The 23,449-nt window shown below is 38.9% G+C and overlaps 1 long non-coding RNA gene across 1 annotated transcript in view; it reads right to left on the reverse strand.

Annotated features, from left to right (window-relative positions):
* Positions 1-5,601: 5,601 nt before the first annotated feature.
* Positions 5,602-23,449, reverse strand: part of LOC141509007 (uncharacterized) — a 135,672-nt gene continuing 117,824 nt past the window's right edge. Inside the window, exon 5 of the long non-coding RNA XR_012474561.1 lies at positions 5,602-15,563. This is a non-coding gene — a long non-coding RNA (uncharacterized LOC141509007). The remainder of the gene's footprint in view (positions 15,564-23,449) is intronic.

Genomic DNA, 23,449 nt, shown 5'->3' on the forward strand with positions numbered 1-23,449 from the left:
AGTCAGACTAAAGCAGTATAAGATAGCTGAATTGGAAGTTGGGTTGGAGTGGGGATTAAATACGGCAGTTCAGCCAGTTTTTATAGTAGTCCAGGTAAAAGGACTTGAACCAGGGTGGTGGCTGAATTGGGTGAATAGAGAGTAGGGGGCCAAATTGAGCAATGGTTTGAAGGGAGAAACAAGATTTGGTAGTCAATGGAATATGTGGGGTGAGTGAAGAGTTTCAGATCTAGAGGTATGGGGATGGGAGTACCTTGTACCTACCTCAGTTCAGGGGCTAGGTGCATGGTGATACCTTGTTTGTCCTTCATTTTGAAGAAGACCAGGAGTTGACATCAGGGAGGTGATGCCCTGACAAGCACATTAATTGGATTTGAGTGAGGAGGGCTGTGCAAAGTCACCAGCCTCACTTTCTCCTCTAGAACCATCTGAGTCCAGTGGCCAGATATGAATCAGGACAACTGGAGATGGCCCTGGATATGAGGCAGTCAGGGTTAAGTGATTTAACCAAGGTCACACAGCTACTAAGAGTCAAGTGTCTGAGGCTGGATTCAAACTCCTCCTGACGCCAAGGCTAGTGCTCCATCCATTGTGCCACCTAGCTCCCATCTTGTAACTACTTCCAAAAGGAAGTTTGGGTGTATTTCAGGGGCTAGGGCCTTGGTTTGTGAGGAAAAATAATAACTTCTGTTTTGGACATGCTGAGTGTGAGAAGTCTGGGACATTCCATTCAAGGTATCCAAAAAAGGCAATTGGTGAGACCCATGTTGGAGTTCTGGAGAAAGACTAGGGTTGGATTTATAGATGTAGCAACCAACTGCTTGTAAGTGATAATGGAACTTGTAGGAGCTGTTAAGATCACTAAGCCAGATAGCCCTGAAGGAAAAGAGACACCGGTGACAAGACTTAAAATGAAGTGGGCATGACTTAGAAGATCTAGCTAAGAAGCTTGAGAAAAGCAGCGATCTAATACATAGGAAGAGGACTAGGAGATGGCTCTGAGTCATGGAGATCCAAACAGGAGAGAGCTCCCAGGATTACTTTATAATAGTTGCAAATGATGCAGGAATTAAGAAGTGTGAGGACAGGGAAATTGCAGATTTAGCAGTCAAATCATTAATGACAAGTTTACCTTATCCTTTCCTCCTTTGTTCCACAGCACAATCCTTCCCTTTCCTCCATAAAAATATAACAAAACGACCACCTCTGTCTTCCTTAGCTCCTTCTATGACCTCTAAAGACACAAGGGTCTAAAGTGACCCCTGGATCCTTGCTGCTTTGAGGAGAGAACAGTTCAGGTGGAATGATGAAGTTAGAAAGCCAGATGGCAATGGGTTAGAAGAGATTGAAAAAGTGGTGTTTCTGACCAAAAAGAGCTCCCTCATCCCAGTCAACAAGAGGAAGAAAGACAGAGGATGATGGTAGTAGGGATGTTGGGATCAAGCTAGACACAAATGTGTCCAACTGAGGAGAGCTTGAAGACAAGTGAAGTAGGAAGTAGTGGAGAAGACGAGAGGAGATGGGATCAGGGGATCAAGGATCCATGTGTCAAGGTTTGGCCTTGGGAAAGAGAGAAGGGAAGGAGCGTGGTAGGGGAAGGTCTAGTTAGTGATGGCAAGTGAGCAAGGAGGTGAGCAGAGATGGCAGTCACTCCAACGCTTGAGAAGAGAAGAAAGGTTTTAGAACAACCAAGGTGGAGGGTAGGATAAGTGAACTGATGAGGGAGGAATCTGATGATTGCTTGGTTGCCTTTTTACTTTTTCCTTATCTTTCCTTGTGTTAAATGGTAATCAATATTTATACAATACTGTGAACTGGGTTTCTTTTCCTATCTACTTCACAGGGTTTTGTAAGAAAAGCACTTTGAAAACCTTCAGGTTTGTTATATGCCTTCTGGTAGAATGATTCAGAGCCCCAAAGGCTCAAACAGTTTCTCTTTAAATTATATAAAAATTTTATTTGTTTTCCAATCACATACAGTGGTAGTTTCTACCAATCATTTTTTGCAAGGTTTTGAATTTCACAATTTTTTCTCCCTCCCTCCCCACAACAGAAAGTACTTTAATATAGTCTTTACGTAATACATACAACAACTTTTAAAAATTGAAGATAATAATCTTTGGTCTTCACTGAAACTCCACAGTTCCTTCTCTGGATAGATGGTATTCTCCATCACAGATCCCCTAAAATTGTCCCTGTTAATTGCACTGATGAAGTGAGCAAGTCTATCAGGGTTGTATCACCCCATGTTGTTAAGGTGTATAATGATCTTTGGTTCTGTTATAGCAGAGCCTAAACATCAAAGACAAAATGACTTAGCAGTCATTTAGACCCCTAAGCTTCTGATATCCTGGACTGAAGGAGGCCTAAAATGTATTTAAATAATAGCAGAAACATTTTCAAACCCAAAATCATCTCATTCAACATCATTCATGCAAATCTTTCCAGGCTTTTCTGAAATCCCATCCCTCATGATTTCTTAAAGAGTAATAGCATTTCGGGGCGGCTGGATAGAGCACTCGCCTTTGGAGTCAAGAATACCTGAGTTCAAATCTGACCTCAGATACTTAATAATTACCTAGCTGTGTGGCCTTGGGCAAGCCACTTAACTCCATTGCCTTGCAAAAAAAACTAAAAAATTAAAAGAATAATAGTGTTTCATCACATACATATACCAGAATTTGTTCAGCTATTCCTCAATTGATGGGTATCCCCTTAATTTCCAGTTCTTTACCACTCCAAACAGCTGCTGTGAATAACAATCCTTTTAACTGGATTTAACAAACCAAGTGCCCTTAGGTAGAAACCTTTCTCAAGGTATTGAAAAAATACTTCTGAGAAGATTAAAGAACAATAAAAATAAAACAACTGATGAGAGGGTTAAAATTTTGTAAGGACATTTCCCTGTAGTCTTCCATTTTCTCCCCTGAAAACTCAAAGATTTCTTTTATCCCTTTTTGCCCAAAGGGCAAGGTCCCAGATCAATCTACCTGACTGCCAAGGTAATTGATGCTGCCCTAGGTAGAATGCCAATGGAATTCTGATATCTTAGATACTTGTGTGTCACTTAAAACAGAAGGGAGAGAGGGGTTTACAAAAGAGTTACAAAACCATAATCTGGGTCCCTAATTTCAAGGTTTTCAGACTCGGGATAACTTTGCTTTTTCTTTTATCAATTTTAAAATTTGAAGTATTAGTCAAATGAATTGCTAATTCGTATTTGGAAGACTTGAGAGTTAATTTACTTCTTGACTAATAGATCAGATCCTTGGATATTACAAGGGCCTGATAGGAGCCTGAGATCACTGGATTAGTTGATGGTCTGGCTCCCTAGTTGTATTGGGATCTTCATTGGCATAAGAGGACCCTGGATTCCAGTGTACAGGCCTGAGAGGATTAGAGGGGAAAGGGCTTCAAAATTTTATTTTGTAACCCTTCCTGTCCTATCTCCTCCTCCAATTCCCATGGAAGGGGTTATTGGATATTAACAAAATGCTTTTAACCCCTAATTCTTGAAATTTATGCCTTTCTTCCTCAAAATGGTACAGCAATCTTTAGAAGAGGAAACTTCCCTGGGAAACGATTCAGAAATTTGGGGAATTTGTTAGAAATTGCCTTAGGGGGCGACTAGGTAGCACAGTGGGTAGAGCATCGGCCCTGGAGTCAGGAGTACTTGTTCAAATCCGGCCTCAGACACTCAATAATTACCTAGCTGTGTGGCATTGGGCAAGCCACTTAACCCCGTTTGCCTTGCAAAAACCTAAAAAAAAAAAAAAAAAAAAAAATTAGGATCTCTGATACCATTGTGTCCAGGTAGACTATTTCAAGTCTATGGAAAAACACATTGGGAGTTCTCTAGCTCTTGGTTTTGGGTTTGAAAATGTTCTTTCTGCTATTATTTAAATATATTTTAGGCCTCCTTCAGTCCAGGATGTCAGAAGCTTAGGGGTCTAAATGACTAGTAAGTCATTTTATTTGCCTTTGATGTTTTGACTCTGCTATGAAAGACTTTTTTGTTAGCTTCATTTGCTCTTTTTCTTTATTTTAAGACATTTCAGTTTGTTTATAGCTATTAAAAACTACTTGGATATTTTTTAGTAGCTGTCTCAGATTACTCAGCCTCAGAGGGTATGGTTAGAGAGCACAGTGTGAGGTGTATTTTAGAGAAACTAGGTAGGTCTTTTTTTTCCTACTTAATTTACCACTTTGCCTCCATTCCTTCCAAAAATTAGAAGCTGTGTATTTTAAACATCAGTAATAGTATTTAAAATTAACTTCTCTGATATTTCCCTGAATATAGTACCAAATGTTTCAATGAAAAATGCCTAGAATCATGACTTTTTTTAAAGACAAGAAAATGCCTTCATGTCTTAAAAGGTGATGCTTCTGATCTATCTTCTTTAAGAACCATAAAAGAATGTGAGAGTGGTCATGGATACTTCAAACTTCTACTGGGAAGGGTCTTCAGCTACCACAGAGTTCAGCCAGACTTCTTCTGTGACAGAAGGAAGCTGCCCCAGAGAGGCACAAGTGTTAGGTCACAAGTTCACAGGGTCAATTAATGCAAAGGTTAGTTTATGTAAGTTTATCTTTCAGTGTATTTTTATTTTGGTCAAAAATACATTCATCCTCTAAACTAGTTATCTTGCTAGTTTGAATTTGAAATTAATTTTTTTTTAACTGAAACTACTTGGTTGTTTAAGCAATGACTTAAGTTGTATCATTGACGTTTTTACTAAAAAAAATAGATATTCATGAAAAACATCTGACATTTCATATGGAAAGAGGGATCTATTAGATAATCTGAAATTTAGGACTTAGAACTTTGGAGCTGGAAAGAACAACCTTAGAGATCTTCAACTCCAACCTTTAACAAATGGTTAGGGCCAGGGACCATTTATCTCCTATCCAGCCTTGCTGATGTTCTGATCTTCAAATGTTTGTCTGTTGACTTATAACTGTGATTTACATTCTGATATAGGGGTATACTGGAAGACTCTGCTGTAGAGGTTTGTAACTTTTTTTAGTTGTTTTTTGTTTTTTTTTTTGCAAGGCAATGGGGTTAAAGTGGCTTGCCCAGGGCCACACAGCTAGGTAATTATTATTAAGTGTCTGAGGCCAGATTTGAAGAGGTTTGTAACTTAAGGTCCATGGAGTCAGGAACTTGTATGTGAACAAAATGACATCTTTATTTTCATGCACCCCTGACTCAAATTTAACATTAAAAATTATTTAAAAATATTATCCTGAGCAGGAATCCAGATTGCTTAAGATGTCTGTGGCCCCTGAAAAATGGTTCAGAATCCAGGCCCAATAGGATCATTGATCCTTATACTGCCGTCTCCTCTCTGAATTGTCTCAGAAGGTTGTATAACTTAGAACCTTTATTTTTACATGTAACAGACCATTTTAGTACTTTTCATGGTATACTTTTACATGATGTAGTCAAGTGATATGTCTCCTGACTTCAGGATTCTAGGATTTCTTCATGGAGATCACCAACACTACAGTTTCAGAAACAGTATGGGAGAGTTACTATGTCAGAAAAATGTATTATCTTGAAGCCACATTCATCAGGAGCTTCCCTCCACGTTAGCTAAGGTTTGTTCTTGAGTAAGAGACATTTCTGTCACCACTCTTTGCTTGGAATCTTTCCAAGTTTGATGTAGGCACTGCCATGGCTTTTTAGTACTGGCCATTGAGAACTCAAGGTCAGCTCTGCATTGTGATAAGACATCAGCGCAGGACTTTAATGGACGTTTTAAAAATTAAAATTATTTTATTAATACATATTTTAGCACACACATATTTAACACATTTCCATCAAGTAGATCAGGGCTGTCCAAAATGTGACCTGCAGGCCAGCCTTCTGTGGGTTTATAAAATGTTTTAGTAAACTAAGCTAAGCTATCACAGAGCTCTCACTAAAATGGCAAAACAAAATATATATTGTGTATTATTTCAATAAAAACTTTTAAAAGTAAGGTTGGACAACCTTAAAGTAGGTACTCTGAATTTTAAATGGATTACAAAAAAGCAACCCTGAAGTTGCTAAATGCAAAAATTCTCTGAACATAATTTAGCTAAAGTAACATTTTCTGGTGGAAACGTCGTGTCTCTTAGGAAAGAGTTCAGGTGAAGTGGGAAAAGCACAGCATCTGGAGACTTGCAACTTGGTTTCAAAGCTTGACTCTGCCATTTACTCGTATTACATCGGACAAGTTTCTTCTGCTCTCTGGACTTCCATTTTCTCTTCTTAAGGTGACTAGTACTTCTTCTAATTTAACAAAACGGATAGATGAGGATTGCAGAGTAGGGATGGTGCTTGGTTTATATTCAGAAAGGATTGTCTCAAGAATCCTTTAGTTAAGGCTTCCCTAGTCTGTTTAAATGTTGCCTTACATTTTTTTTTTTTTTTGGAGAGGAGATGGGGTAAAGAAGTGGCTTTTACTGATCAGAAATGAAGAAAAGATAAAAATCTTTGAAATAACTTATTATCAAGGAGAAACTAATTTGGTTTAACACAAAGTGAATTTGCATATATAGTCAACCGTTAACTGTTGTATAAAGTAAGGGGAATAATTATAATTTTTAAAAGCCTGTTCAGTTTGCCTATTAGTCCAAAAGTGATGTTAATGAGGACTGGTTCTGGCTTCAGTTTTCTTTGCTCTATTCAGTGACCTGCTACTACGTCACTTAAATACAGCAGGTGCTACCATTGGTGTCATAAGGAATGAGTGCAGCTCGCATATGTGGTTAAAGTATCATCTTTGGGTAGGTATTAACCCTATTCATGCCTTCCAATGGCACTGAAGCTTGAATTTAAATCAAATTACAGTATGTTATACTTAATACTTATGTGTTTGTGGAATTACTTTGATTTATTGCTTCAACTGGTCCACAGTTTCCTATGGTTCTTAACCTCCCCTGGCTTGGAGACCAACTCCCCATTTTGTGCCTGTTCATTCTGTGTGATCCTTTTGCATGGTACCCCATAAATATCCTGAGGGACACTTGTTAAGCCTACTGGAGGCCTTCTCAATTTTTCAACATCTTGAAGGTATTTCTTGGTCAGTCATTCTTGCTGTATGACCAGCTCTTTGTCAGTTCTCTGCTAATGATTTTTTGTGATGAAAGGGCTAAATATATAAATATTAAACATGTATCCTCAGATTTATTTGAAGGAATCATCAATCTCACTATTGATACTCTCAAATATTCATGGTGATGGAAAAGAACATAGAGAAAATCCCCAATTTGACTTTGAAATATATTTAAAATTTATTTTGAGTAGAATGGTACCATTCTATAAATGTTCTCTAGACAAATGTTCTCCAGACCTTAAGGGAGCTAGGAGACTTCATTTCCCTCATCTGATTCTTGATGAAGGAAGCACACTGCCTCTGACCAATGCAGAACTTCCTCTCCTTGGAGTAGGGAAGGTATTCTTATAATTTCCTTTTTTTCCCTCCTCATTCAGAGTCATTTGAGACTGTCAAGATGTCAGCAGGTGTGTGATTTAGCAAATGAGGTGCTTTCCTTAGTGAACTTGAGAGCCTCACATAACCCATGTTTGGAGAACAAGAGCTGTCACTCAGTTTGAAAGTTAGATTTGTTCTGAAAAGTAACACACATGTGAAGATTTGCAAAGCACTTTTCCTCATGACCCTATGAGACAGGAAGAAAACTTCACACTGTCCTAGAGAACAAGCTATTTCAAACTGTGAATCTCTTGAGAGCATCAAACTGTTACTGAAGCTACAAAATAGATGCCCCTCAGAAACCATCTCCAATGCCTCCTGGAGTCCTCAGGACACTTCATGAAGGAAAATCTGGCACATCCTAACAGGCTGGAGGCTCTTGGAGGAAGGATCTGGCAGTGCATCTGTCCTTGGTTGCACCATAAGCTGGTGGCTTTTCTTTTCTTCCCATGGAGTAGCTCATGGCATAGTAGAGAGTGAGGGAGTCATATATCAGAGCAGGAAAGTCTTCCAGGTGTATTCTTAAATGCTCCTGCATCTGGAACATGGTCTTTGGCCTATTTAAGCCAGATGATAGATCTGAGTGTGGGGAGTGACTAGAGAATTCCCTGTTAAAATGGAAATGTGAAAGGTCAACATTTTGATTGCTTTTTGTGTATTTCCATAGAACTGTGGATCTGGGAGGGATCTTAGAGGGAATGTTAGCCCTTACATACCTTGTTTACTTTCATAGTTTTGCTGCTGAAGAAATGACCTGAGAGTAAGGAAGGTCAGGATCTTAATTGCTAGTTTGTGGCAGAGCCTAGACTGGGACCTTATGATGCCCAGGAATGGGCCCATCATTTGATAGCTTCATCATAAGCGGGTCGGCCCTGGATCCACAGTGCTGTGGATTCAGGGATCTAGCTCTTGTAGCCAGATTTTCTCTAAGAATTCTGATGATTTTCTCAGTCCTTTAATGCAGGATTATAGGAGAGAGGGTCCTTTTTTAATTTTTTAAAAATATTTTTCCAATTATATGTAAAGATAATTTTCAACATTAGTTTTTGTAAAGTTTCCTCCATTCCCTTACTCTATCCTATGATAGCAAGTAATCTATAGGTTATACACGTACAATAGTGTTATGCTTATTTCCATATTAGCCACACTGAAAGAAGAATCAGAACAAAAAGGGAAAAGCTACAAGAAGGAAGAAACAAAATTAAAAAATGAAAATAGTATCCTTTGATCTGCAGTCAGATTCCGTAGTTCTTGCTCTGGATGTGGATGGCATTTTCCATCCCAGGTCTTTTAAAGTTATCTTTGATCTCTGTATTGTTGAGAAGAGCTAAATTAACCATTGTTTATCATATGGTTAAATCGTTGTACAAAATTTGTTGTAAAAGTGTACAATGTTCTCCTGGTGCTGTTCACTTCATTCAGCATCAGTTCATGTCAGTCTTTCTAGTTTTTTCTGAAATCTGCCTACTCATCATTTCTTATAGAACAATAATATTCTATTATATTCATATACCACAACTTGTTCAACCATTTCCCACTTGATGGACATCAAGTTCCAATTCTTTGCCACCACAAAAAGAACTGCTATGAATATACTTACATGTAGGTCTTTTCACTTTTTTGTGATCTCCTTGGGATACAAACCTTGCATAGTTTTGGGGGGCATAATTCCAAATTGCTCTCTAGAATGGTTGGATCAGTTCACAGCTCCACCAATGGTATAACAGTGTCCTAGGTTTCCTACCTCCCCTCCAACATTTATCCCTTTTTTGTGATATTAACCAATCTGATAGGTATGAGGTGGTACCTCAAGAATTTTTTTAATTTGCATTTCTCTAATTAGTAATGATTTAGAACATTTTTTCATATAAATAGTTTAGTTTTTTCATTTGAAAACTGCCTGTTCATATACTAAGACCATTTATCAATTTGTATTCCTATAAATTTGTCTCAAAATTATCCATTTTAGGGGCATCTAGGTGGTACAATGGATAATGTACAATGTCTAAATCATGTACCCTTTTGAATTTTTCTTTGTATGGGGTACAAGATATTGATCTGTGCCTAGTTTTTGCTACAGTTTTCCAGTTTTTCTTGCAGATTTTGTCAAATAATGAGTTCTTATCCCAGAAACTGGAGTCTTTGGTTTATCAAACTGTAGATTAGTATAGTTAACTGTTGTGTCTTGTGAACCTAACCTGTTCCACTGACCTACCACTCTTTTTCTTAGCCAGTAACAAATAGTTTTTTTCTTTGAATCAGTAAGTGCTTTATTCCTTTTTCAAAAGTTTCAAGAAGTTTTCAACAACTAGACTTCCATAAAAATCTGTGAGTGGAACTTCTAACATTTTATTTGTTTTCCAATTATATACAATAGTAGTATCTGCCTATCATTTTTTGTAAGGTTTTGAATTTTACAATTTCCCCCCTCCCCCCGCACAGAAGACTGTCTATAGTCTTTACATTGTTTCCATGCTATACATTGATGTAAATTGGATGTGTTATAAGAGTAAAACATGAGAATAAACATAACCCCCCCCAAGAAGATGGGAAACCTCAAGAATAGAGGGAGGAAAAAAATATACTTCAGTCTGTGTTCAGATTCCAATGGTTCTTTCTCTGGGATGAGTTGTCTTCCCCATCATAGCAACCAAAGAAGTTGCTTCAATATTTTTCCCACAGTTGCTATTACTAGCCATACCTCCACTCTATTCCTCCCCACTCTCATTTATTCTATTTTCTGTCTCCTTTCATCCTGGCCCTGTCCAAAAGTGTTGAATCTGAGTACTCTCTCCCTCAACCTTCCCTCTCTTCTATCACCTATTCCCTCCCCCATTCCCCCTTATCCCATCCCTTTCTTCTTATTTTTCTCTAGGGTAAGATAGATTTCCTCACCCTATTAACTGTGTATGCCATTTTCTCTCTGAGCCATTTCTGATGAGAATGAAGGCTCACTCATTTCCCCTTGCCTTCCCCATCTCCACTCCTTTGAAAAAGCTTTTTCTTGACTCTTATGTGAAATGTCTTTGCTTCTTCTTTCTCTCCTTTCTCTTCCTCCCAGTACTTTCCTTTATCACCCACTGAGTCAATCTTTTACTATATTATACCATTATATTCCATTCCTTCCTATGTCCTGTCTATATATGCTCCTTCTAACAGCTCTTATAAATGAGAAAGTTCATATGAGTTATTGATATCTTCTTCCTGTGCAGGAATACAAACAGTTCAATATCAGTAAATTCCTCATAGTTAGTCCTTCTCTTTCACCCCCTCTATGGTTCATCAGAGTCCTGTACTTAAAGATCAAACTTTCTGTTCAGCTCTGGTTGTTTCAGTAGGAAAGTTTGAAAGTCCCCTGTTTCATTGAAAGTCCATCTTTTCCCCTGAAAGAGGATGTTCAGTGTTGCTGGGTAGTTGATTCTCAGTTGTAAACCAAGATCTTCTGCCTTCCAGAATATCATATTCCAATCCCTACAAGCCCTTAATGCCAGATCCTGTGTAATTCTGACTATGGATCCTTGGTAGTTGAATGGTTTGTTTCTGGCATCTTTTAGAATTTTCTCTTTGATTTGGGAGTTTTGGAATTTGGCTGTAATATTCCTGGAAGTTTTTCTTTTGAGATCTCTTCCAGGAGGTGATCAGTGAATTCTCTCGATTTCTATTTTATCCTCTGCTTCTAGGATCTCAGGGCAATTTTGTTGTATTATTTCTTGAAAAAATGAAGTCTAGGCTCTTCTCCTGGTCATGGCTTCCAGATAGCCCAATAATTTTTTAAATTATTTTTTCTGGATTTTTTTTTAGGGTTTTTTTTTTTTTTTTTTTTTTGCGAGGCAAATGGGGTTAAGTGGCTTGCCCAAGATCACACAGCTAGGTAATTTTTAAGTGTCTGAAACCAGTTTTGAACCCAGGTACTCCTGATTCCAGGGCCAGTGCTTTATCCACTGCTTTATCCACCTAGCCACCCCCTGGATAAGTTTTTAAGGTCGGTTGTTTTTCCATTGAGGATGGTTTTGCATTTTTTTCTAATTTTTGGCTTTTTTTTGGGAAGAATTTTATTTCTTCCTGATTTCTTGCAAAGTCATCAGCTTCCTTTAGTTCCATTATGCATTTGAAGGAGTCATTTTCTTCAGAGAGCTTTTTTATCTCCTTTTCCAGCTGGCCAATTCTGCTTTTTAAGGCATTCTTCTCATTTGCCTTTTGTTTGGCATTTTCCATTAGGCCTAAACTGGTTTTTAACATATTATTTTCTTCAGTATTTTTTTGTATATCTTTCATCAAGATGTTGATTTGGTTTTCATGATTTTTCTGCATTGTTCTCATTTCTCCCAATTTTTCCTCCATCTCCCTTAATTGCTTTTCAGAGTCTATTTTGAGCTCATCCATAGTCTGAGCCCATTTTCTATTTCTCTTGGAGGTTTTGGATACAGAAGCTCTGATTTTGACATCATTTGAGTATATGTTTTGATCTTCAATGGGCCTAAAGTAATTCTCTATGTTCATATTCTTCTTTTTCTGTTGTTTACTCATTTCCTCAGCCCAGGACAGTACTTCCAAGGCTTTGGGTTTTTGTTTTCATTTTTTGGGGGGATATCCCTCTGGGACCTTAATTCCTCCAAGGTCTTATGCTCTCTTGCCTGTGCTTTGATTTGTGGATGGCCCCGTTACTTCCCTCTGCTTTGGAGCTATAAGGAGGGATCCAGCTTGTCTACTTAGTATGGAAGTCCAAGCTGCAACCTGGATCTGAGTGTAGGCAAACAGCAGAGTCCTACCAGGAGGGAGAGCAGAGAAATCTCTGCAGACTTCCCTTACTGTCTCTGGGGTGCAGGCTGCTTTCTCCAGATACTCACTACAGATTCTGTGGCCGGTGCTCCTTACTCCATACTCGTTCTGGTGTAGCAGAGTTCTCTCCCTGCTCCTTCAAGCTGTTGCCAGTGACCTCTGGTCTGGGCTGGGCTAGGCTGTGGTGCGGCCATGGCTTTTTTCCAACCCCCAGTCTTGGTGAAACACACTTTTCCCATGGAACTTCTAAGTTATCTTGGACTGGGAAAATGTATCACCCAGTCTTTCTGTGGGTTCTGCCCCTCTAAATTTTGGCTAGAGTCATAATTTGTTGACTTTTGGAATTTGGGGGGTAAGGAGTTCCCTGGAAATGCTGCCTTCATGCTGCCATCTTGGCTCCGCCCTCAATAAATAATTTTGATAATTGCCACTTTATAGTATAATTTTAGATCTAGTGTGTCTAGGCCAACTTTCCTTTGCATATTTTTTTAAACATGGGAAGTTTACTCCTGCCATTTATCTTTTCATACTTTTTACCTTTTTTCTCTAGAACCAGTTTTATCGTTATTCTTTGAGCTTGGTTTTGATTTGTATCCTTTTTAAAAAAAAGGTTAATATGAACCTTTTCCTTCATCCTTACCCCAAATCTGACACGAGGAGCAGATTTTACTGAGTTCAGCATTTATTCTTCCCTTTGCTAGATTTCTCTCGAAGACACTGAGACCTAGGTGTTTAATGAAGAATGAAGAGTGTAAGACAGTTCACTGGGTTAATAATTACAGCTCTGAGGGTTTTGAATGGCCTTTACATTCATTATTATTTCTTGCTTGGGACATGCAACCTGGGTGACCTCAATAAGGCTTTTTCTCTCAGGGTCTCAGTTTCTTCATGTGTAAAATGAGAGCATTAAACTAGACAATTTCTTAACATCTTTCTCAGCTTTGACATATTTGGCCCATGCTTTTCTGGTAATTCTTGGCTGTGGCATCATGTGTCTTTCATATTTATGAACTGCCAGTCTAAGGAGCCTAGTGGTATGACATTAGATGATTGGGGGTTGGTGTGTGTGTGTGTATGGAATGAATCAGAAAAAGGAGATAGGAGGAGGCAACTTTAATCTAAGGGCTAGACTTTCCATCTTTTTTTTCCTTTTAGTTGAATCATTGTGGTGCTGATTAATATTCTGCCCAACTTCCTCAGGCTTATGAAAATGTCACCAAGCCCATAGCTTCAGATTCTCCTGAGGCATTAATAGTTTTATAGGGCAATTTTTAAAATTTCCATTTTGAACTGCTAGTGGAATTCGAGTGAAATAAACTATCTAAATTGTGCTATCCTCTATGTTTTGTCCTTCACTGCTCGTGGTGGCTGTAATGACTTAGAGGAAGACTCTTGGCTCTGTGATTCCAGGATCAATCAGTTGAGCCTCCTAACTCCATGATCCAGAATTGCCAAACTGACAAATGGATTTGTGTGCCAGTGTGGTTTCTTTCATGCTCTTTGTATGCCCTTTCAGAAAAATAGATTGTGGAACTTTGGACTAGTAGTGAAGCATTCTAGATTCATGACTTGGCTTTGCCCCCAATTTGCTTAGTGACAATTAACTCACTAACCCTCAAAACTATAGCCCCAAAGAGTCTATCTATAGTTTTCCCCTTCTGTAAAATGAGGAGTGTGAATTAGATTAGCTCCAAAGTCCCTATTTCTGCATATTTTCCTAGATTTAAGTGCATTTCTTCTTACCCCTTCATAGTCCTCAAACTTCTTTGAGCTTAAACATTGTAGGTACTTTGTCAGTAGGTAGTTTGAATATAGGAGCTCAGGTCAGTAAGACATGAAAATTTTTTTCTTGGGATCTTCATTAGCTGTTAGGAAAATGGGTGTCCCATTCCCAAGTGACTTTGCCCTTGACTACAGTGTGAAATTGAAGATGATTACTTTAAAAGCATAAAGACTTTTCTAGATCAATGTAGGAATATAGTTAAGTTCTAAGTAAGCTTTTCATAGCAATTCTAGCTATTTAGTTAAAATGTGAAAAATAAGATTCTTTCATGATGCAGAGTCATAAGACCCGAATTTTTTAATTGATAGTTTTTCATTGTATATTTGTTTCTCCCCATTTTTGTCTTAATCCAAACCAAGATTTTGGAGGCCACATGCTTCCTTGGAAAGAGAATTGAACAGGGAATTAGGAAATCTGAACTCTAGCTCTAGTACTGCCTCTGAGAAGTTGTCCCTCTGTTTCCTGTACATGGGACTGAGTCCCTTCCAGCCCTGATGATCAGTTTAGCTTGGCATAGTAGAGAGCTGATCCTCGGAGCCCTGGCTGCTCACCCAGCCTGACGCACTTAGCTGCATGTGATGATAGGCAAGTCACTTAGGCTATAAAAAGCTCTTTTTCCTTCTCTATAAAATGGGGATGGTTCTGGCATTACCTATTTCACAGGATGTTTGTGAAGAAAATAACTTTGTAAACCTCAGACACTCACCTAATTCATCACTGCCTAATTTGCTCTCCCTTCTTTCTTCCCTCCCTCTTTTCTGTCTCCCTCTGTTCCTCTCTTCCTTTCTCTTTTCTTCCATTATTCATCTATTCATTTTTTTGTGTTTGTTTATGGTGCAAATAAGGATACATGCCCAAGTTCAAACACTTAGTAAGTGGCAGGACCAAGACTTGAACTTCTCACCACATTTACCTGCCTTCTATGAACAATTCCGAGAGCTGACAATATGCCTTCTTACCCAGTTCTGTCTTTCCCTGTTTGTTGGGTCTGACCCTCAAGATTCCTGAGACATGCTGCAGTGGGCATCTATTTGACCAGTGATTTGGAAAAAGCCTTCTGAAGAAGAGCCCAGGAGGGCCTTCCCTCAGACACTCCATGGACAAGAGAGAAATGGTGCTCATAGATGTCCTGGCCAGGTTTGTCACATAGTCTATTAGAATTTTAGTTATTTGGTTCCCTCTGTGGGATCTGTATTTTCAGCTGTAGCAACTGCCATCTTAGAAAACTTTTATTAATAGCTGGGAATGTTGAGCACAGTTTTGGATGTCATGGAAAAATGCAGGCCTCCCCTTTTTCCACTCACATGGTACCCTGTTATTTGTTCCTCAGATGTAGGTTAAGACTATCCAGCTTCATTTTTCCCATTTTGGCCCCATAAAGAAGGGAATTTTGATAGAAGAGTGGAGTGCATTTCTCACGTGGATACTGTCCACAGCAATACAAATCTCTTTATGACTTGTAGACCTTCCCTCTGGTCATTCTGATGATGATTCTCTCCAAACCTAGCTGGGAGCATGACCTTCAAAAAAAAGAATACATAAGAGTTCCTAACTCTGGGCCTGATGGGGCTTCTGCAGCCCGGAGCGCCTGGCCTAGCCTCTGAGAAGCCAGTATCACTTTGTCTTGTCTCCCTCTAGTGCCTATTGTTATGAGTTTTGAAACTTAGTCTCTATTGGCATCTACCTAAATGAGTTCTCACTGGACTAAAATTTAGGCAGAATGCTAACTTAAAGAATCCTAAGAAAGCATCTAGTTGGCTTCAGTGACCAGCAACCCAGTTGACTGAGAAGGATAAAGCAGATTCTGTTTGAGAATTCTTAAATAAGTTTATGGGTTTGAAACATCTTCCACTTCTCCCACTTCCCCCCCCCCCCAAGCATTCAGTTTGTTCAATGAGGCATGATTCTTTGTGTATAGTAACTATATTTCAACTACCTAGAGAATGTTAAATTTTCTTAATAAAATTTGTGTGCTTTTCAAATAACAAATCCCAAGCCCCAAAACCCAGTGATACAAGTTTTAAATACAGACTGCAGCAGAAACGACAGATGTTGTCCCTGCCTGTTGGTATTCTCCTCCTTCCTGCTACAGAATGCGGTCCTCAACATCACTACATGTAGATGGGAGCCAGCTGGCCTTTTCATAAGAACTTTCTAATCTCACAGCGTTTGTCTTGAAGTCGATGGAACAGGTCCTGGTCATACAGACCTGCGTGTCTCCTCTGTAGACCAGGGGAACCTGCCTGCTTGAGCCTTCAGATTCTTATCAGCTCTGACAGTTGGGGCTTGATGGTTGAAATAAGCACATTCAGGTGGTGGTCTGCTCACTTTGATCCTTTTCAGCCTGTGGTCAGTCAGTTGCTTTGGCCCTGCTCACCATCCCAGTGCCCTCTCCTCACCTATACTTGGCATTGTGGCTCAGTCCACATTCTCTGCAGGGTAATGGGGATGACAAAGCATTTATGTAGCTCCTGTTATGGAGCAGGCACTGTGTGAAGACTACAGGCATTTCATATAGTCCTTAGAAATCTCCCTAGAGGTAGATGCTGCTGTTATTCCCATTTCACAGTGGAGGAAACTGAATCAGCAGTTAAATGACTTGTCCAGAGTCACAGGGCTAGTCAGTACCTAGGGCTAGATTTTTTTTCCTTTTGCAAGGCAAATGGGGTTAAGTGGCTTGCCCAAGGCCACACAGCTAGGTAATTATTAAGTGTCTGAGGTCAGATTTGAACTTAGGTACTCCTGACTCCAGGGTCGGTGCTCTATCCACTGTGCTACCTAGCTGCCCCTAAGGCTAGATTTGAACTATTCTTTCTGACTTCAGGGTCAGTGCTCTTTGTCCTGCACCACCCAGCTACCACAGAATAAAAGAGAATTAAACCCTCTTAACCTCCCTGCAGCACCTGTGACTGATGGCTTGGGCAGATGAAGCCTTAAATGACAAGCAATAGCAGTTCTTTACCTGCATGTGAGAGAGATAACATCCTGTCTTCTGTCTTGTTTGGTCCTCACAGGGCCTGTGAGGGCAACTGGGGAACTGGGGTCCCCATTTCACAGATGAGGATGCTGCCGAGACTCCCAGGGACCTGGGCAGACTGGCTGGACTCAGTGCCCAGAGCCCAGGTAGGTAATGCCTCCAGTCTGTAGCGCAGCAGATTTCAACCCTTCCTCTACAGTGACCCACTTGGCATCACCTCTTCTGTAAGTTGGAGTTTTGTCTCTTTAATAAACTGGTTTTTGAGGCGAGTATATTCTGTCTTATTTCCTATCAGACCCTCTGCCACCTTCTTGCGACATCGGCGTGCCCCTCAGAGTCACTTGGTCTGCCTGGGCATTTGTTACTCACGTTTGTGTCTCACATGGCAGTAAGGCCCTCATGAAGGAGACATGAGAAACCCAAACCGAGACCCCTGCCCCTTGTTACTTAGGGAACCAGTCCCAGCTAGGAATTAGCCTCGCTCAATTTTAAAACATGAAATGATTGGAAGAGTGTACCAGGGTAGTTTACAGATGAAGAAACCCAGGCTCAGGCTGGATCGGAGCTCCTGAGACTGCCAGGATTAGAGGAATGATTTCATCTAGCAGGAGCTCTTAACCCGAGGTCTGTGATCTTTGTTTTAATTTAACCTTTTGATAACATTTCTTTTTTTTTTTTTGGAAAGAAAATAAAAATTTATTGAAGAAGTTACTACTCATAAGAAAATGGTAGGAAAGTTAAGAAGAGAAAGGAAAAGTCACGTGGATTTGACAGGTCAGCTGGCAGGTTCAGCTGAAGTTTGGAAAGGGAGAGAGAGAGACAGACAGACCTCTATCAGTTCCACAATGAATACACAGTGAATAACTAAGAACCACTTTATCTAAATCAGTAGTTAAACAAATGAGAGATGATAAACCTATGAAAATATAGACACCAGACAGTGCAAAGTGAACAAGTTCTCTCAGACTCAGCCCAACCAAGAGAGATTCATAGCTCTCACACAATGGGAAGCTACCTTCAGTCCTGTGAAGAAATGGGGATGGGGACATGATAGAAGACTGCCCTCTCTTGTCTTCCCAGAATCTTTTCCTTCTGCTATTGTCCTTCTCTGCCTTCCCTCTTAAAACTGGAAGCCAGAAGTACCCAAAAAGACATGTGGCTTGAAGTCTCCAAGAAACCTGAAGAGAACTGGACCTCTTCTGTCTCACCAACTCTTCCCCACACATCACAAAGGTTAGAGCATTCATCTCCAATGAGAAGAAAGAATTCCAAATTAATGTGCTTTGGGGCAGGCTTACAAGTCAAATGGAGATAATGTTTGTAAAACACTCTGCAAATTTATATTTGTAGCAGAGTGGGGCAGATTTGTTAAGAAAAAAATCAAAAATAGTTAAATTAGCCCAGTGTTTGGTAAACCCTGAAACATAAACCACTTAGGTCTCCTATTCAATAAAATCTGCTAGGAAAATGAGAAATCAGTGTTGCAAAATGCAAGTTCAGATCAGCATTTTCTGATATATAGCACAACGCTATCCAGATGGCTACTTAGCCTAAAAAGATGTTTTTTTTTTTTTAACTAGAGGAAAAAGGAAGTACCTTTCACAGTTCTGATGGGGGGAATTCTTGTGCATAAATTTTGATTACATAAAAAACATTTGCAGTAATAAAATTAAGCTAGACTGAGGTCAATAGCTAATTGGAAAAGCATTTTGCATAGACTTTTTGATAAAGGTCTGACATTGATGAGATATAAGGAATTAACACAGATATTTTAAGAACAATTCCTCATTTTATGTGGTCAAAGAATTTGAAATCTTCTAAGAACTGCCAAGCAATAAGAATTATATGAAAGATTATCCTAAATATCTAAAAGTAAGAAAAACAACCCTGAGGTTTCACATCACACTCAGCAAATTGACAAAGTTGAAAAAATAGAGAAGTAATCAGTGGTGAATAGGTTATGGGAAGATAGGTACTGTTGCTCAAGCTGTGGATTGGCCAGTAATTCTGGAAAACAATTTGGAATCAGGCAAAAATAAAACCCAACAAGTGATTTCAGTAATAGGTACCAAGGAGGTCAAAAAAAAGAATGAACTCATAGATGTCGAAGTATTCTTAGTAGCACTGTTGTGGGAACAAAGACTAGGAGCAAGGTTGGTGTCCATTGATTGGCAAATGGCTAAACAAATTATTGGACATAAATGTAATGAATTATTGTGCCATAAGAAATATGGCACCTAGTAAATATGAGGAAATTAGGAAAATGTGGGAAGAGAAATGGATGCAGAATGAAGTAAATAGTAGAAGTAAATACACAATGACATGAATGAATGATACAGCATTTGTAATCTCTGTCAGACTAAACCAAATACTAGGGAAATTTTCTGCCCTCTAGGAGTTTATCTTCTAATGGGGAGAGAATGCGCATAAGGAAACTAGAAGGGGAAGGTGTGGTACACATGTATATGGACATGGGCCCTGAGAGGGTATAATATTCTGATTCTGGTTAAAGTAGGGTGAAAGCTCACCTTTCAGAGCCTAAGATGGTTTCATGATCATGAAAATGAAAATTAAATTAATCATAATTATTCATGGTGAGGCTACACTAATATGATAAAATTATGTTAATTTAATTTATAGATTTAGTGACATGTCAATCAAGCATATCTAGAACCTGACAAAATAATAAATCTAGGGAGACACAAGATCCAAGAATCTCAAGGGATAAAAGACAGAAAAAGAAGAAATTAAGAGGGTGTAATATTGCTAGATCTCAAACTTATAAATTAATAATTACTGAAATTATTTAGTATTGGTTAAAAAATAGAAAAGTTGGTCAACAGAACAGACTAAACAAGCAAGAAGACCTAGAAGCCACAGAGAGAGAGAGAGAGAGAGTAGCCTAATTTTGGTTAAACATTAAGAGCATAAGAGCTCCCTTACTGGTAAAAACTGCTGGGAAAAAGATAAAATAGTGGAGTGGAAATTAGGTTTAGACTAATCTCCTGCATCTTCATAAGTTCTTGTAGAATATGAAATATAACCAAAAAAAATTAGTGGAAGATAGAAGAACTTTTCATGTCTATGACTCAGGAAGAATTCTTAAGCAAATAAGAGATAGAGGTAAGAAATAAAAGGTAAAATAGGCTCTTGATTGCATAAAATTAATAAGGTTTCACAGGTACAATCCATCCTGGTAGAATAAAAAAAGAAATTTCTGATTGGGGGGAAAAATTTTTGCAAAATAAATGACTTTGCTAAAGATTTAATATTCAAGCCTTTTATTTATATGAATACATAAGAACAAAACCTCTTCCTCAATGGATAGGTTGTCAAAGGATATCAACAGTTTCCTCAAAGAAATGCAAACTCAATAACCATATGAAAAGTGATTAGAATTTCTACTAATTCTCATATTCATTGGTTTGGCAATGGTGACTAAACACAAAACTGGGAAGACAGACATAGCAATACCCCAATTGTTAAAGCTGTGAATCGGTGCAATAGTTTTGGAATTATTTCAAAATGGTTATTCAATTGACAGTTCTACTAGAAAAGTCATTGAACTGTACCTTTTGAAAGGGTACATCCTTCAAAGAGGGCAAAGACAAGAGAAAAGGCTCTATATGCTAAAACTACAGCAACACATTTGTGGAAACAGGGAACTGACTCAAATATATTCCCCCAAATTATAGTGTATGTATAGCTGTATTTATGTTTGTATACGTATATGTATGAGTAAATATATGACCACCAGGTGGCGCCATAGTGCATAGAGTACTTATTTCCTCGGATTCAAATCTGACCACATTTACTAGCTGTGTGACCCTGGGCAAGTCACTTCACCCTGTCTGCCTCATTTTCCTCATCTGTAAAATGAGCTGGAGAAGGAAATGTCAAATCATTCCAGTATCTCTGCCAAGTAGACTTCAAATTTCAATCAGACATAGACTGAATGATGTGTGTGGATATATATATGTAAATATGTACTATATATACCCATGTATGTTAAGAATGTAGAGGAAGAATGAGTTCTTTAAGACTTTGCCATGTTTTGTGATAGTAGGAGCAAGAAAAAAGTGGGTGACTTTAGATGAAAAAAAAGTTAGTATATGAATGTGGTAGAATGTTATTGTTACTAAACAATAAATATGAAAAATATGGAGAAACATGGGAAAGCACAAGCTCTTTTAAGACCTGTTTTTGCCCATTAAGTATCACCAACATTTAAGATGGTATCTAATAATACTTAATAAATGCAAGGTGACTAAATGGATGCAAAGCTAAGTCAATAAAATCAGGAGAACAAATTTCCTGAAAACCATAATAATGAAACAGAAAATAACTGAAAAAGACAATACCACTCTGATCAATGCAGCAACCAAATATGGTTTTAAATGATTAACAGTGAAACTTAGCAGAGAGGTGGTGGACTTAAGGTGTGGAATGAGGCATGCATTGTCCTACAGAACTGACAAGTAAAAAGGACAGTTCCTGTCTTCAAGGAGCTTATATTCTAATGCAAGAAAACAAGACAAGGGCACCTAGGTGGAGCAGTGGATAAAGTACAGGACCTGAGTTCAAATCCAGATTCAGACACTTAATAATTACCTAGCTGTGTGACCTTGGGCAAGTCACTTAACCCCATTGCCTTGAAAAAAACAAGACAACAAAGAGCTAAAACAGTGCTGGGGCAGAAGGTACAGCCCTAGGAAGGTAGGTGAAGTCTGATAGTCCAGCAGTGAAACCATCTTGGAGGAGTGAATTTGAGTGACTTGGAAATTTCCCTAGCAGAGGTTCTGAGGAGGCACTCACTGGTTAAGGGGAGGAGGTCCAGAGGGTGGAGGCATCTTCTGGGATGAGAAGGCTTTTGGGACACAGGCACACTGTAGGAGAGTGATGTCAAAGTCAAATAGAAATAAATCCCTGGGGGAATTCATATTGACTTAGAAAGCCACAAAATAACATGATATGCTGTATTTTTATTTACTTATAAAACATTTCCCAGTTCCATTTTAATCTAGTTCAACTCACACTTAGGAGTTTTGCAATCCACTGATCATGAGTTTGATACCTTTGCTCAAAGGAGAAAGGGTTGCTGGGTTAAGGACATTTTCAGACTGATAAGACAACTGGGGAAGCAATGGAGAGTCAGGAAAGCATATTTTGCTAAATTGAAAAGGAAAGCTCAATCAGTGGGAGGAATAACTAGAAAATGATAACAGTATTTTTCTTAATTACTAATAAAACATTTTAAAAAATAGTGAGTAAACCTATCCTTGCTACTTCCATTTTCTCAGTCCTCACTTCTTAACCTTGCATTCCGACTTTTCCCACCATTCCATTAAAACTACAATGAATTTCCTAATTATAAAACCCAAAGATGACTTTTCAGTCCTCATTCTTGACCTGTTTGCAATAAGATTTTTTAACCATCCCTTTTGTTAAGATTGTCTTTTAACAACATTGTGTTCTTAGCTGTTAAATGAAGATTTCCTCATTATCTCAGTGTTCAGTTTCATGGCCCTTTGCAGAATTCTCATCTACTTGCCTACATAGCTTTAGTCCTTATAGAGGACTCACATGTCTATATCTTTCTCCCCATCTCCAGCCTGTTGTATAGAGAAATGTATTGCACCCTCCCTTCCACCCCACCCTGGATACTAAGTGGCAGAGCCAGGATTAGAACCAGACTTCTAGCTCCAAATTCAATATTTTTCCTATTACACTGAAGGCATGAGGATGTTTTAGGATGAGAAAAAGAATTATGGGGATCCCAGAATAAGGGTCCCCAGCAGCAACCCCCCCCAACCCCCATGGGCTTTGTTTCCCTAAAGAAACACTTGCTGATTCCCACGTGGATCTGGGAACAATATCCCAGTTCCCCCTGTGGAATGTTACCATGGAAACCAAGTTATGCGGGAGTTGTGGAATGATAGAGAGTAATCAGCCACACAACCCCCCCAAACCCTCCATAATTGTCCCTGAGGAATAATGAGGTGAAATGTTTTATTCTTAGATGAGGGAACTTCTATGCTTTTGTCCTCCAGAGAACTGGAGGGAGATAGGGGTGAGCAGTGTGAGAGGAGGAATGCTTTGTACCTAAGACAGACTTTTTTCTCCTGGTCATTTGCAGGAACCCCAACCTTCTGCTCTCCTGAGGCCAGGATTTTCAGAATCTTCAGATATTTGAACTGGCAGGTACCTGAGAACTCAATGTTCAGTTCAACAACCATTAATTAAATGCCTTTGCTGGATGCTGGGATTACAAAAACAAAAAGAAACAGTCCCAGCACTAGAGGATCTTACCTTCTGCTTCTGGGTCTTACACAGATAATAAAGGCAAATAAAGTAATCTGGCAAGGGAAAAAATCCTAGGAATGAACAGATCAGGGAAGATGTGAAGTGAAACCTGAGCTGAGCTCTAAA

The sequence above is a fragment of the Macrotis lagotis genome, chromosome 1, assembly GCF_037893015.1.
Source record: "Macrotis lagotis isolate mMagLag1 chromosome 1, bilby.v1.9.chrom.fasta, whole genome shotgun sequence".
Taxonomy (NCBI): Eukaryota; Metazoa; Chordata; class Mammalia; order Peramelemorphia; family Peramelidae; genus Macrotis; species Macrotis lagotis.